At 33.7% G+C, this 12,530-nt stretch overlaps 1 protein-coding gene across 2 annotated transcripts in view; it reads left to right on the top strand.

The window, feature by feature from the left end:
- The window catches only part of LOC116165960 (zinc finger protein basonuclin-2-like), a 348,284-nt gene that overhangs the window by 16,239 nt on the left and 319,515 nt on the right, over nucleotides 1-12,530 (top strand). The gene's annotated exons all lie outside the window — the stretch shown is intronic.

A 12,530-nucleotide genomic window follows, 5' to 3' on the forward strand; every position in this document is an offset into this window, starting at 1 on the left:
TTACAATGAATTTATCATTTTCTGTCGTAGCATGAAAGTGTTGAAATACAATTATAGGCGACGCACCTCGTGTGGATTGTATATTTTGTTACTTTTAATTATCAGCTGCAATTTAAAAAAAAACTGTATGGTAATTGATTTTCGAGAAAGGAGCACTGCACTACCCCCCCCCGGTAACCTATGCAATTCCACCTGGCCCTTAAGTACCCAGTCCGCCCCTGCCCATTCCCAACAAAATGCAATTAAGAAAACAATATCAACATACCTTACCTAGTTTTACTAGAGTAACTACTCTGAAAATTGTCTTCTTTCAACTTCTTGGTACATTCATGTAATTTTCTAGATCCTAGAACTTTTTTTTATCTGAAAACGTTCACTATTAATAACGGGCGATCAAAAATGAGTTGCTGTCGAGTCGCCTTTGGAAGTTCAAGTTAAATACGATTTCCCATGTAAACAAAAGTTCCAAAGGTGACTCGACAGCAACTCATTTTTGATCGCACAGTATATTATAGTGATGGGAAGCAATAATTTTATGTTTGATATAGGTATTATTGTTTCTTTTCACAAATAAATCTAGATATCACACCACTTAAGTATAAACAGGAGGTAAAAATACTCAAAACCTCCCCATTAATAGTTTAATCCGTTGAAATTTGACAGACGTCGACTAACGTTGATAATTATTACTTGTTGAATGGAGATTATACATTAACGCTACAACTAGTTTCGGCAAATCACAAATTGCCATCATCAGGCTAAAGGGTTACATAAAATCGTTAAGATTCAAGTCGTAAATGTCAAATGGAAGGCGTCAAATTCTGCATGAAATTCAATAGTTTCAAATTTATATTCAAATTAAAGACGGACAGGCGGACCTGGATGGGGAAACAAATTTAGTTAAATGAGGAAAAACAGTTTTGAAAAACCATGTTGTTAATGTAAATTTGTTAAATTAAAGAAGGTTGTTCTTCGTAATAAGGTAATAACTAAATTTGTTTGTCCATGGTCCACCTGTCCGTTTTTAACTTCAAAATGTAAATTAAAATTGAAAATTTTTCAATTTCATGCAAACTTCGACGGCTTCCATTTCTCTTTTACCACTTCAACTTAACGATTTTATGTAACCCTTCAGCCTGAGCATGGCAATTTGTATTTTACCGAAACTAGTAGGTAACATTGTAATTTAAAATCTTCATTTTCTCATATTTAGGCTATTTAGCATATCTATAGCCTTCTCTGTATTAGTGTTAAATGTCCATTAATTCGAGCTTGATTCTGTTGGGCAATAAACGCATCATATCATGAAAACAAATACCTATAATAATTGCCAATTTTAGTCAACGTCTGTAAAAAAAACAAATTAAACAATGCATGGGGAGGTTTTGAGTATTTTTACCTACCGAAGGATTTTTCCCATTGCGAGAACACAACAGGTTTAATATATACCTCAACGATTAAGTATAAACAGGTAAAATCCATTACAACAAAGTTACTAATTAACAATTATCTTTCCACGTTTTTTGAACTAATTACTTGATGATTGAAAACTACTTACCTAACTATCTATTCCTGTTACCAAATTTTCGAATTTGTTTTGTCCCTCGTTTTGTCCATACACACAGAGATCTTCGATTAGAGATTCGATACCACCTTGAACCAATGGGATTACAGGGATTAACTTCTTTTATCCTCCAGAAGAACGCCCATTACAGTTTTGACTTTTGGGTGTAATGCGACCAAAATAAAAAAAAATGTTACAGTTCACTTTTGAAAATTTGGACACCTCCCTCCCAGACCCGTAACCAAGATAAAGTAGCAGGGGTGGCAGGCATTTTTCTGAGTGGGACTAAAGAAAAAAAAAGATCATCAGATTATTTTCCAAATTAAGGTAAATTTCTATCGTTAAGATTATTATTCTAAAGCTAATTAGTTTTATTTTTGTACCCAAGTACTTATACCCTTGAAGATCTTTGATTATTGTTTAATAAAATTCGTAAATGATCTACACTTTGACATAATTCCTGGTTTCATTTTGGTTACAGGATCCAAAAGCTTATCATTTAAGCTCAGAAAAGTATATTCTTTTTCCGCCTCAAAATTTAAAATTTTTTTAGGAATGTTTACTTTTACATAAAAACCCATTTAGTGTGAGGGCTGTAATTTTTGTGCTACTTCAAATATTTTTGTTTCCTTGTTTGAACAGACCACTCTTTAAATGCGCTGCATATAGTATAGTACTTTTCCGTTTCAAAAATTAAATATTTTTAACCTTATAGAAAATAAATAAAAAGTACATTCCCTTTCCGTTTCAAAAATTAGAATTTTTGTAAGAAAATATATTTTTATATAACAATTCGTTTATTGTGCGGGTTGTAATTTTTGCGTTACATCAAATAGTTTCGTTTCCTAGTTTAATTTTGTATACAGGGTCCAGAAATTCGTAGTATTCTGGTAAAGCGAATCCTACGAACTTCAATAATCCAGAAATATGCCATTACCGGTATTTCGTATACTATAAATCGTGTATAGTGAAATTCACATTCAGGTGGCAGTAGACTGGGGTATAGGATAACAGTGTTGCCAATCCTACTGCATTGTAAATTTTGCTATTCCTCTGAAGATTACACAATTGGTGTTCAATCTTTCATTTTTTTATCTCAAAACCCATATAATACAGAAACGCAATACTTTTTCTAGGTTTTTGGGGATGACGTCAAATTTTCATCTCGACGAAATTTAGTCATATATCATAATTAGTCCCAATTTGGCCCAATTTAAAAATAGAAAAATTAAAACTGTGCATGGGGTATATATAACCAAAAGCTGCATAGCTCATGTACAAAATTTCAGAAATTGGTTTGTAACAGTTATAACTGCACGAAAGAAGTACAGGGTCGAAACAAAACTACAATAATTGTTGCACGGAAGTTTTGTATAGTACCTTGTCTGGCATTAAGAGAAAAATAAGAATTCTAGGTGAATCCAACACTTTAATAATATATGCAATAAAAAATAGTTGATATTAAAAATACGCCTCCCTTGAGTCTGCAGCCGTACGTGCCAATGACCACAATTTTAAATTTATGTAGATTGGTAGCAAATTTTTTATAATTTTCGATACCATAAAAATGCTGTTTTGAAGACAGTATCCCGCACAAAATTTCCATTTTGTATAATAATAATAAAAATAATGTTTGCGAGATCAGCTTGCTAGTCAGCCAAGCATTTTCCAAATAACTAAAGGGTCATCACATTTCAACTTGTAAGTTCACATTCTCATAATCAGAAAAAGCTCACCGTGTAGAATTAGCGTTAATGTATCCTACAACGAAACTATTTTGTATATTTGTATAGTAGATAAAAGCTTCTTCCTCTTTTTGACATCAATCTTGATCATCAATTTGGACATATATATAATATAATATTTGACGCTCGAGCAACAAATGAGAAAAAGTTGCAATTTGTAAAATCACATAATCAGAAATCCTCCCCTTTATTTATAACATTAACAACAAATGCAAAATACTGTTCTAAATGACTCACCTATAAAATTGAAAACCACGCGCGGGATCCGTGAGAACACCAAATGAGCTACAATGAAATGAGCAATAAGGAGACGGGATTCTTTCTCATATTCGTCTCGTTTTACGCCTCGTGTCTGCTACTGGTTTTCTCAATGATTACGTCATATTGGAAGTTGCAACATAGATACATTCTTCCAGTTCTTAGGGATATAGCTTAGGGAATAGCTCCCCCTAAAAAATTCTACTAGAATGGGCGTTAATGTTTCTTTTATAAGGAGAATGGGGAGAATTCCATCTTCCTCGGCTAATTTATAAGGCTGGCTGTAGTCTATCGCCCAACAGACTCTGTTTGGTGTGAATATACGGCCACTAACGGAACCCGGATAATGGGTTCGCGCCAAGAGTCTCTCTAATTTGATCCGGCGCGTTCATCGTCTGGTCCTATCATTCTTAACGGGTCGGTAGTTCTTCTCTTTTGAGAGTACCTCCCGTCGGAGAGGCTACGGGCATTTCTTCTATGGTCTTTCCCAAGATGTTCTCTTTGCCTTCCGCAGCAGGATTTGTTATTTGCGGAGGTACCCCCAAAGATGCACTACTTACCTCTCTTTCAAAAAGTAGCGTGTGAAGAGACACAATGGTGGTTATACATTTTTACCCGGCCGGTAAAACAGCGACCTGAGAAACCAATTGTGTCATCCCCTGTCTGAATATCACCTCAAACTGGGCCATTTTGACTGAGAACAGGAAGCCGCGTCATTATACGTTTTATATTTGGCGAGCATTATGGGTGCGACATTATACATAAATTTGGAAGAAATCCTTGTTTTAGCAAAAGACATCTTTGTAAGGATATTAATTTCACTAGGATGTATGTAAGTGTTGGACATTGACATTAATTACACTGCATTTTTTCAGTGATATTTGTGGGATGGACTTTGGGGCGAATTAACATGATCCTACAAATGTGAAGCTCAATTATGGCAGAAGATTTAAAATAACGAAAATTTTTGTACATATCCCAATTACAGTCTACCAAATTTTACATTGCAAATAAATGACGCTTCCTGTTTGTGGTGTTTTTATTACTGTCTTGCTGTAGGTATTCCCACGTGTGTATTTTACACGTTGTAGTTGCTCATTTAGGCCAGAATTACAAAAAAAGTACACATTTCCATCTCTGAGGGATGCAAGGAATTATATACTAAGTAAATGCATGTAGTTAGTAGTGCTAACTGCTAAAGTACCTACTTAAAATATAATAGAGGTACCACAAAAGCACTTTCAAGGATATGTGAAATTACATGTCCATTTTTGTTAAATAGACTACCAGAGCTCACTGTAGTTTTAGTAGGCTCTGACTACACATCATAACGAATAACTATCACAATAATATTGACAAAATCGTTGAAGGTTCTTTTTCCATAGAAAAAAAGTTCAATATGCACAATTTAATTTAACATACCTATCTTACAACTTATCTACCTACCACAACTTGCAATAAAAATAAAACCAATTAAAATCACTAAAATTAGTCAAAAAAAAGTATGAGAAATCGATGGTAGGATATCCTATAAATTGTATCTACATGACAAATGGTTCTCTAGATGATCTTTACATTTTGACTAAAATAATTTACACCATTTCTCTACATTTGCTTTCCAGAGTTGTTGCCTTATTATTTGCCATTTTCCACCATCGGTTTTCTAAAAAAAAAATGGATTAATGAGTGTCAGAACCATCTTTGTACCTACTATTTTTCATCCTCATTCATTTTTCATGTTCATATCAATCCAGAGATGGGCAAGCAAAACAAGAAACATGATACAAAGAATTGAATACGATTTTCAGTAGGGGAATTTTTGACAGTCGGCTCGTATTTGGGAAACACGACTTTCAATCCGGCTTTTTCTTTTAGCGCTTATTCTCTCCCTTTTGCTATTATACTAGTTTGAAAAATACCTAAAATTAACCGCTAAAACATCAAGTTAAGTGAAGTGTTGCCAAACATCATAAAAATTACCTACTAAAAAAAACCTACCCGACGTCAATAAATTGTCATTCAAAAAACACAATGCTTGCTGGAATTCTTCGCTCTAATTGCTAATGCTCAAAATTTTGATTTAGGTCGTAAGTATTTGAAATAATGTAATTTCAAAAATGTTGCATTGTTCGCCATTTGTTCCCATGAGAGCATAATTTATACTTACCAATTGGCATTGTCCTCGAAATAATCTTCAGAATTATTCATATTTCTGCTGACTTCCAGGATCATTACTTTCCTCAGTGACTGTACTTACTCATATGAAATAAAACGCGATTATTACATTATCCTGCGTTTATTTTTTAATGACATTTTAGCGCTCTTAACGTGAGAATCTCGTATATGCTAAATATAGGTGCAACACGACACACAAAATCTCCAAGAAATGGTTTATATCAAATCTGATGCGGGTGAAGAAGTGAAATCCTAAAAAAATGTCGAGCTTGTGCAAAAAAGAATTGCGTCAGATAACAATACTTACGTAGTCCAGGATAATTAACATTTATTACAATTTTAAGCATCATTGTAACGTTCTGTGTCGTACCAGAGGTATTCAATTACTCGCAAAGCTCGTGAATAGTGCTGATTGCGGCCTTTTTCCGTATGAATAATTTGGCGAATTTGATCACCGTTTCTAACTATAATGACGATTTTTTATTAACAGAACAACACAATTTATTGAACTTATTGTTTATGGTGAAACGCTGTAGTAAAGATTAAAAAATATTACAAGGTTAACGGTTAACCAAACAAACCCCCACCCGTTGTGGTTCACCAATCAAGCACGCTAAAAATTTTTAATCAGTGCTGCCACTCTTACTCGCAAAAATCTTGTATGGTCAGAGGCGGGTTAACGGAATATTGGGTTCTAGGATAGGGTAAACGACTTTTTAATACACGTTTAAAGAAGCAAAAATCTACAATTTCGTTAGTGATATACACACAACACACACACACACACACACACACACACACAAGATCTTGGTTTTTGCGTAATTTTGCCACGCCGGAATGTGCTTCTGTTTTCTGTACCTACGTGTGTCTGTCTAAAACGCTGAGATCTTGAGATCTAGAGCTAGGTGCTGGTTCCTTATGTCATGTAGGCGTGCATGAAACTCTTAAATATCAGATTAATTTATAATTTACATCCCGGAACGTTCCAAGAGAGGTGTCAAGTACCCTCAGTATTTAAAAAAATTGCTATATTAGCGACATAAACAAATTTGCGAACTTTTACCCACAATACGTGTACTTCATTATGGACACAGACAAAACTTTTTAGAAAAGAAACGTAATGCTATGTTATGATCGTTATTTCTAGTTCTTTTTTTAATGAAGATAAAGAATTTCATAAATGTTTTCACACATAATAGAAGATTGCATATTTAGATATTGCAATTCTGTATTTTTTTATCCCTTATTCAAAGAACAGGCAATCATTGACATAGAGCACGATTTTTGTTTGGTCCTTGCATGAATACAAGGACAAGAACAAGGAACAATACAAGGAGATTTCATTGAAATTATTGGTATTATCAAGTTTGACTAGGTATATAATATACAGGGTGGTGCCTAGCGCGACGCAGCATAGGGATTTCAATGGTAATTTCTTTATAGTCAATTACTAGCTCCCCTAATTATTTTAGAGCAAAAGTCTAAATAGGTTTTTTTCAGAGAAAAAAATACTGCATCTGTTCATACTATTACTCATAATTTTCCGTTTTTCAAAACCGTAGAAATCGACAACATAAAAAGGTTCATTTTACAATAAATCAGATATGCCTTGGAATTACCTAAAAAAACAGCGATAACTTTTCATTATTTGCCTTTGACGTATATTAAATTTATACTTGTTTATAAGTTGAGTTAATCATAAAACTGTTTGTCATGTATTTAACTGAAGAGAAAGAGGAAATGTTAAAGTTGTTTTATGCCCGCCAAGTAATAACGTCTGTATTTACTGTGCAGTACCCCAATCGACGGATTCCAAGCAGTACCACAGTAGACAGAATTGTGCGAAAGTTTCAAAAACAGGAGCAGTGTTAAATCACTGCAATAACGTTCAAAATGTCTATCAAAATCATCAGGAAAAGGGAAACGACAATACATTCATCGTTTTGGCTGCAGTAGCGAAAAATCAGAAGTTTAAGAACAATTCTTCCTCAAATCAATTTCTTTTTCTTCGATTATGTACTCTGGTTCCGGAAGATGATAAACAGATAGTATCTGGTGCATAGATGCAGCATTACATTCTCTAAAAAAACTACTCCATAGACGCTTTTTCTTGCGTCGGTTAGTTGAAACAGAATTAAATATGAAAATCGTTCGACGTCAAACAACGTTAACTTAGATGCGATGCGCTTGTAGTTTGTTAAAAGATTCCAAAGCATCACTGATTTATAAAAATGTAATTTTTTATTTTGTGGATTTCTACGGTTTTGAAACACGGAAAATTATGAGTAATAGTATGAACAGGTGCAGTATTTTTTTCTCTAAAAAAACCTATTTAGACTTTTGCTCTAAAATAATTAGGGGAGCTAGTAATTGACTATAAAGAAATTACCATTGAAATCCCTATGCTGCGTCGCGCTAGGCACCCCCCGGTAGATGATATTTCATTGGAACCAGGTTTTCCATCTGCAAGTCCCCAGATAAAACAGTGACCATTTTAGGTTCCCAGCTTCATAGACAGTATCGTTATAAATTGCGTATCCAGCGTATGCAGATTATATTTCAGCACAAAAAGTTTCCTTCATAATGAAACTGTAGCATAAAATGAGTTTAAATAATAATAATAAAGTTTATTGTAAGCAAGAATCTTACAAATGGACAAGGGTTCACCTGGTTAGGCGATCTACCACCCTTCCAAATCTAATCATAATTAAAAGGTATAACATAAATCTCTTACCAAGGCAATAAAATTAACATTAATCATTGAGTTATACCTACAGTATTGACAATATATGAGTATAATAATATTTCTATAAACTAAGTATGAAAATAAATTATAAAAAAAAAAAAATAAATAAATGTAAAAAAATAAATAAAACGTTGATCCGTCGCACAAAAACGCGCTTAAGTAGCTCGGCGCATCGAGTACTTTCCAACTTGTTTTATTAGAGCGCATTAGAGTTAGTTGGATTTCACTCCCTCGGACGGTCGCAAAATGAAGTCCAATCTTTTCCATAGCTAGAGATGGATTTTAACGTTTTAACACACATGGGAGTTTGGAACAGTTAAAACATTATTGTTTTCAATTTTTTGGGTTGTGTTAGTAATGAATCTTAACAAATTACTGTTAAATGAATTTTTTGCGAGTATTTCGTCCCCTAGGGCGGTAGGGCGATGGTTAAATGAATGCCAATTGTTTCGATGATACATAAATGACTGATAACACTTTAACAAACACGGGAGCTCGAAATCTTTTTTTTGTGATTGTTAAATATATTGTTCTTTAAGATAAAAGAGTCTTCTTTACCTAAGCGCAACTTTTTTACATTATAGTGTATAGATGATTATAGCTGCAAGAGATAAGATAATATTCTTGCTTTGTCAACTCCTGTCTTGGTCCTTAGTTAGTTCCCACCGACACTGTGCAGTGGCGCCACTTGTTTCACTCAAATTGTTGATTTAACGCCCGCCAAGATACAGACTTTATTTACAGAAATTATGATTTCATTTTTTGGGTCCATGTTTAGAAGTAACTTATCTAAAAAACTGTCGGTTTACTTTTTCCATAAATCGTCTTGATCGAGAGTAAAAAAATAAAACAGATTAGCTTAATAATCGGTGCGAAACATCTAATCTGTAAACAATCGGTATTCAGTTGCTATAAACTTAAAAAAAAATAGTCCGAACATTTTGTAGATAAAGGTCTAAATTTATAAAATAATTCTTAAAAAAATTGTTTTTGGAAAAACAAATAGAGTTTTTATGGCGGGCGCTCTTATGGAAATTTACATTGGGTGCAGTGGGTACAGAAGACTCTTAAATGAACCTTCTTTCGTGGATATTAAATGAATTTTTTTGTATTTTAGAGGCGGATACTAAAGACGAACGTTACCGCTTTATGAAATATGAGAATTTGAAGCCTTCTTTTTGTGAGAGGTAAACGAAAAAAGAAAAATATAAAAATAAAAAGTGCACTTTTGCGCTCTTTGATATGTCTGTTTGTCTGTCTGAATCACAAAAGCTCCGGAACTACACCACTTACAGACTTGCTATTGGTGTCATTCGATCAGAAATTCAAATTATTTCATGTTTGTATTCTAGTTAAGGCATGAAATTAAAATCGAAAAAACAAATTTGAAAGTGCACTCTCCGCCTTTTGCTCACAAGCGACTCAAAGAATTTTTTTAATTTTAGGTAATTGGGTATTGATTGCAAGCGTAATTGTTTGGTTTTTTTTAAATATCCCTCTAGTCTTTATTGCACATGCTTATACTGTACTTGTAACTATAGAAGCTGCACAACTGAACATTCGGGTGTTTTTGACATTCGGCTGTGGAAAACTGGCTGCTAACTCCACACAGAATCCCAATTTCTAATTCTAATCTGCACAGGGAGCATAGGTTCATTTTCTCGAAACCCGTGTACGTGCCCTCTCACTTTCAGAATTGCCTGAAGAATATTAAATTTTCTTAACTTTTGTTTTTATTTATTTAAACCTGCATCCACCTTTCGGTTATTAGCAACGGAAATTTAGGCACAATTTGGTACATAGGTATCCTTAGATCTGTGAGGTAATTAATGTCTTTTAAGTAATTCATAATTTGAATAACGTTTTTTGAACCTTTTAATAGTGTATTTAAGTTATTGTTTATGTTATGTTTTCGTCGGTGTTCACAATGTTTAGCACACTCTGTTAAAACGTGTTTTACGGTTATTGGCACCGTGCACCTGTCGCAGAAGGGTGGTGCGCTATGATTTAATAAAAAATTGTGCGTCATCGCCGTATGCCCGATTCGTAGTCGAGACATTATCACTTGTTGGCGTCGTTTTATCTGTATGTCGTTCCATGGTTCCACTGTAGCTTTGATTTCTCTAAGTTTTGAATTGGATTGGTTCCATTCTTGTTGCAATTTTTCACGCACTTTTCTTTTAAAAAAATGTTTTAGGTCACTAGGGGTTGTGAGACATATTGGGTTGTCTGATTATTATGACTATTAAATTGTTTGGGTACATTTGTTTAAGGCTATATATATGCGTGTGGGGCGGTACATATTTGTCGTCTATAAAACCATTACTTGTTGCTCAGAAAAAAATAATTCGATTGATTTCTGGTGTGTCATAATGTTACATTCGTCATTTCCCTTATTTGTTTCATTAAAAATACTGCCATTAAGATACATGTATGTGTTTCGTGTTTTAAGAATGTTCTACCTTAGGAGTGGTCACATAGAGGGTAATTATAACGTTCACTCAAACAGATTAAAATCTAAGAACCTTGTGTGGACTCCTAAGCCAAACATCGAGGCCTATAAGCATTTTTATACATACTGTGCACCATATTTATTTAATAAATTACCAAGCCACATATCTAGTATAAGAATATGTACGAAATTTACAAATAATTTAAAATCTTGGTTACTAACAGTTTGCGACGTAGAAATTCTTTTTTTACAATAGGTACACCATTTATTTATTTGTTTATTTTTCTCTTTCTTTTTCGTTAATCTTTAAATAGTGTATTCTTTGTAGGTATAACTCTTTGCCTTTGTCTCCATCTTGCTTGATTTTTACTGTGTTAACAAGAAGATAGGTTAATAGGCGTATCATTTTCTTATCTAAAGTTTAACTTTCATTACACCGTTCTATAAATCTCTCGCCACTGATATCATTATTACTGCAATTTTTAAGTTCTTTTTTCTCCGTTTAATTTATGTAGTGCATTTGGAATTAATATTAACTTGGTTTTTTAAGTGATGGTAACCTCAACACAACAGTAATTGTTTAATGAGGTACCTATCTGCGATTCATCTAGTCTTATTTACTTGTTTTAGTGTATTATTTTTTTAGAACATATTGTTAATTTTTGTTTGTTTTTGTGTATATCCAATGATGAACGTGGAAATAAAAGTATCTATCTATCTATATTACGCTCAGCGAGTCTATTATTATTAGAAAGTGCGTTTGGTATTCGAGTGCCTTGAATACTTACTGCAAATGCTTCGCCGGTGAATACGCTGTATGAACTAGGTAGCTTGTAGCTCAGGCTTGTGGTTGTAGAGTATACAGCTGCTTCAACTCCATCTTCGCATTTGGAAGCATCCGTATACAATGTTTTATATCCTGGAAAGTTGCTGCGAAGAGTATCTTTAAAAAGGTTCCTGAGTATTGAAGGGTTTGTTTCAGACTTGGTAAAGCGGGTGAGATATGTATTGCAATTTGGGATGCTGGTGGTCCACGGTGGTGTAAGTTCGTTGTTGAACGGTAGGGCATTGTCGGTAGGAAAACTAACTTGGAGGTTGTTTGTGAGTTGGTTTAATCTATGGTAAAGAGGTTGATCTAAATGTGGTTTGGTCTGGTAGGTGTTGTAAAATCTGTTGTTGAAGACGTTTTGATAGGTTTGAGATTGATGCTGCATAGGCTATGGTGAAGCATTTTCTTTTCCTTTCAAGAGATGGCTCTCCTGATTCACATAATAGCTTTGTATTGAGCTCCAATGACCGTTCTAATGGTCGTGTTCTGAATTGGGTTTAGCAGTTTTAGTTGGGATTTTTTGGAGGATGCGTATACTATGCTTCCATAATCTATTTTCTCTAACTTTGACTTTGGCGTCCATGACAATATGAAATAATATAAAACAAATAAAATAAATTTTTCTCCTTATGTAAACGAATTTGCAACATAAAAAACTGAATAATAATTGTTTAACAGTGGTAGAACATTATAATATCTAAACGTGTTCAACTTGTACGTGCAAAAAGGTTCAACATATTTAGCTAATACCTACCTTTAGA

The sequence above is a fragment of the Photinus pyralis genome, unplaced genomic scaffold (assembly GCF_008802855.1).
Source record: "Photinus pyralis isolate 1611_PpyrPB1 unplaced genomic scaffold, Ppyr1.3 Ppyr1.4_LG3a, whole genome shotgun sequence".
NCBI classification, from domain to species: Eukaryota; Metazoa; Arthropoda; class Insecta; order Coleoptera; family Lampyridae; genus Photinus; species Photinus pyralis.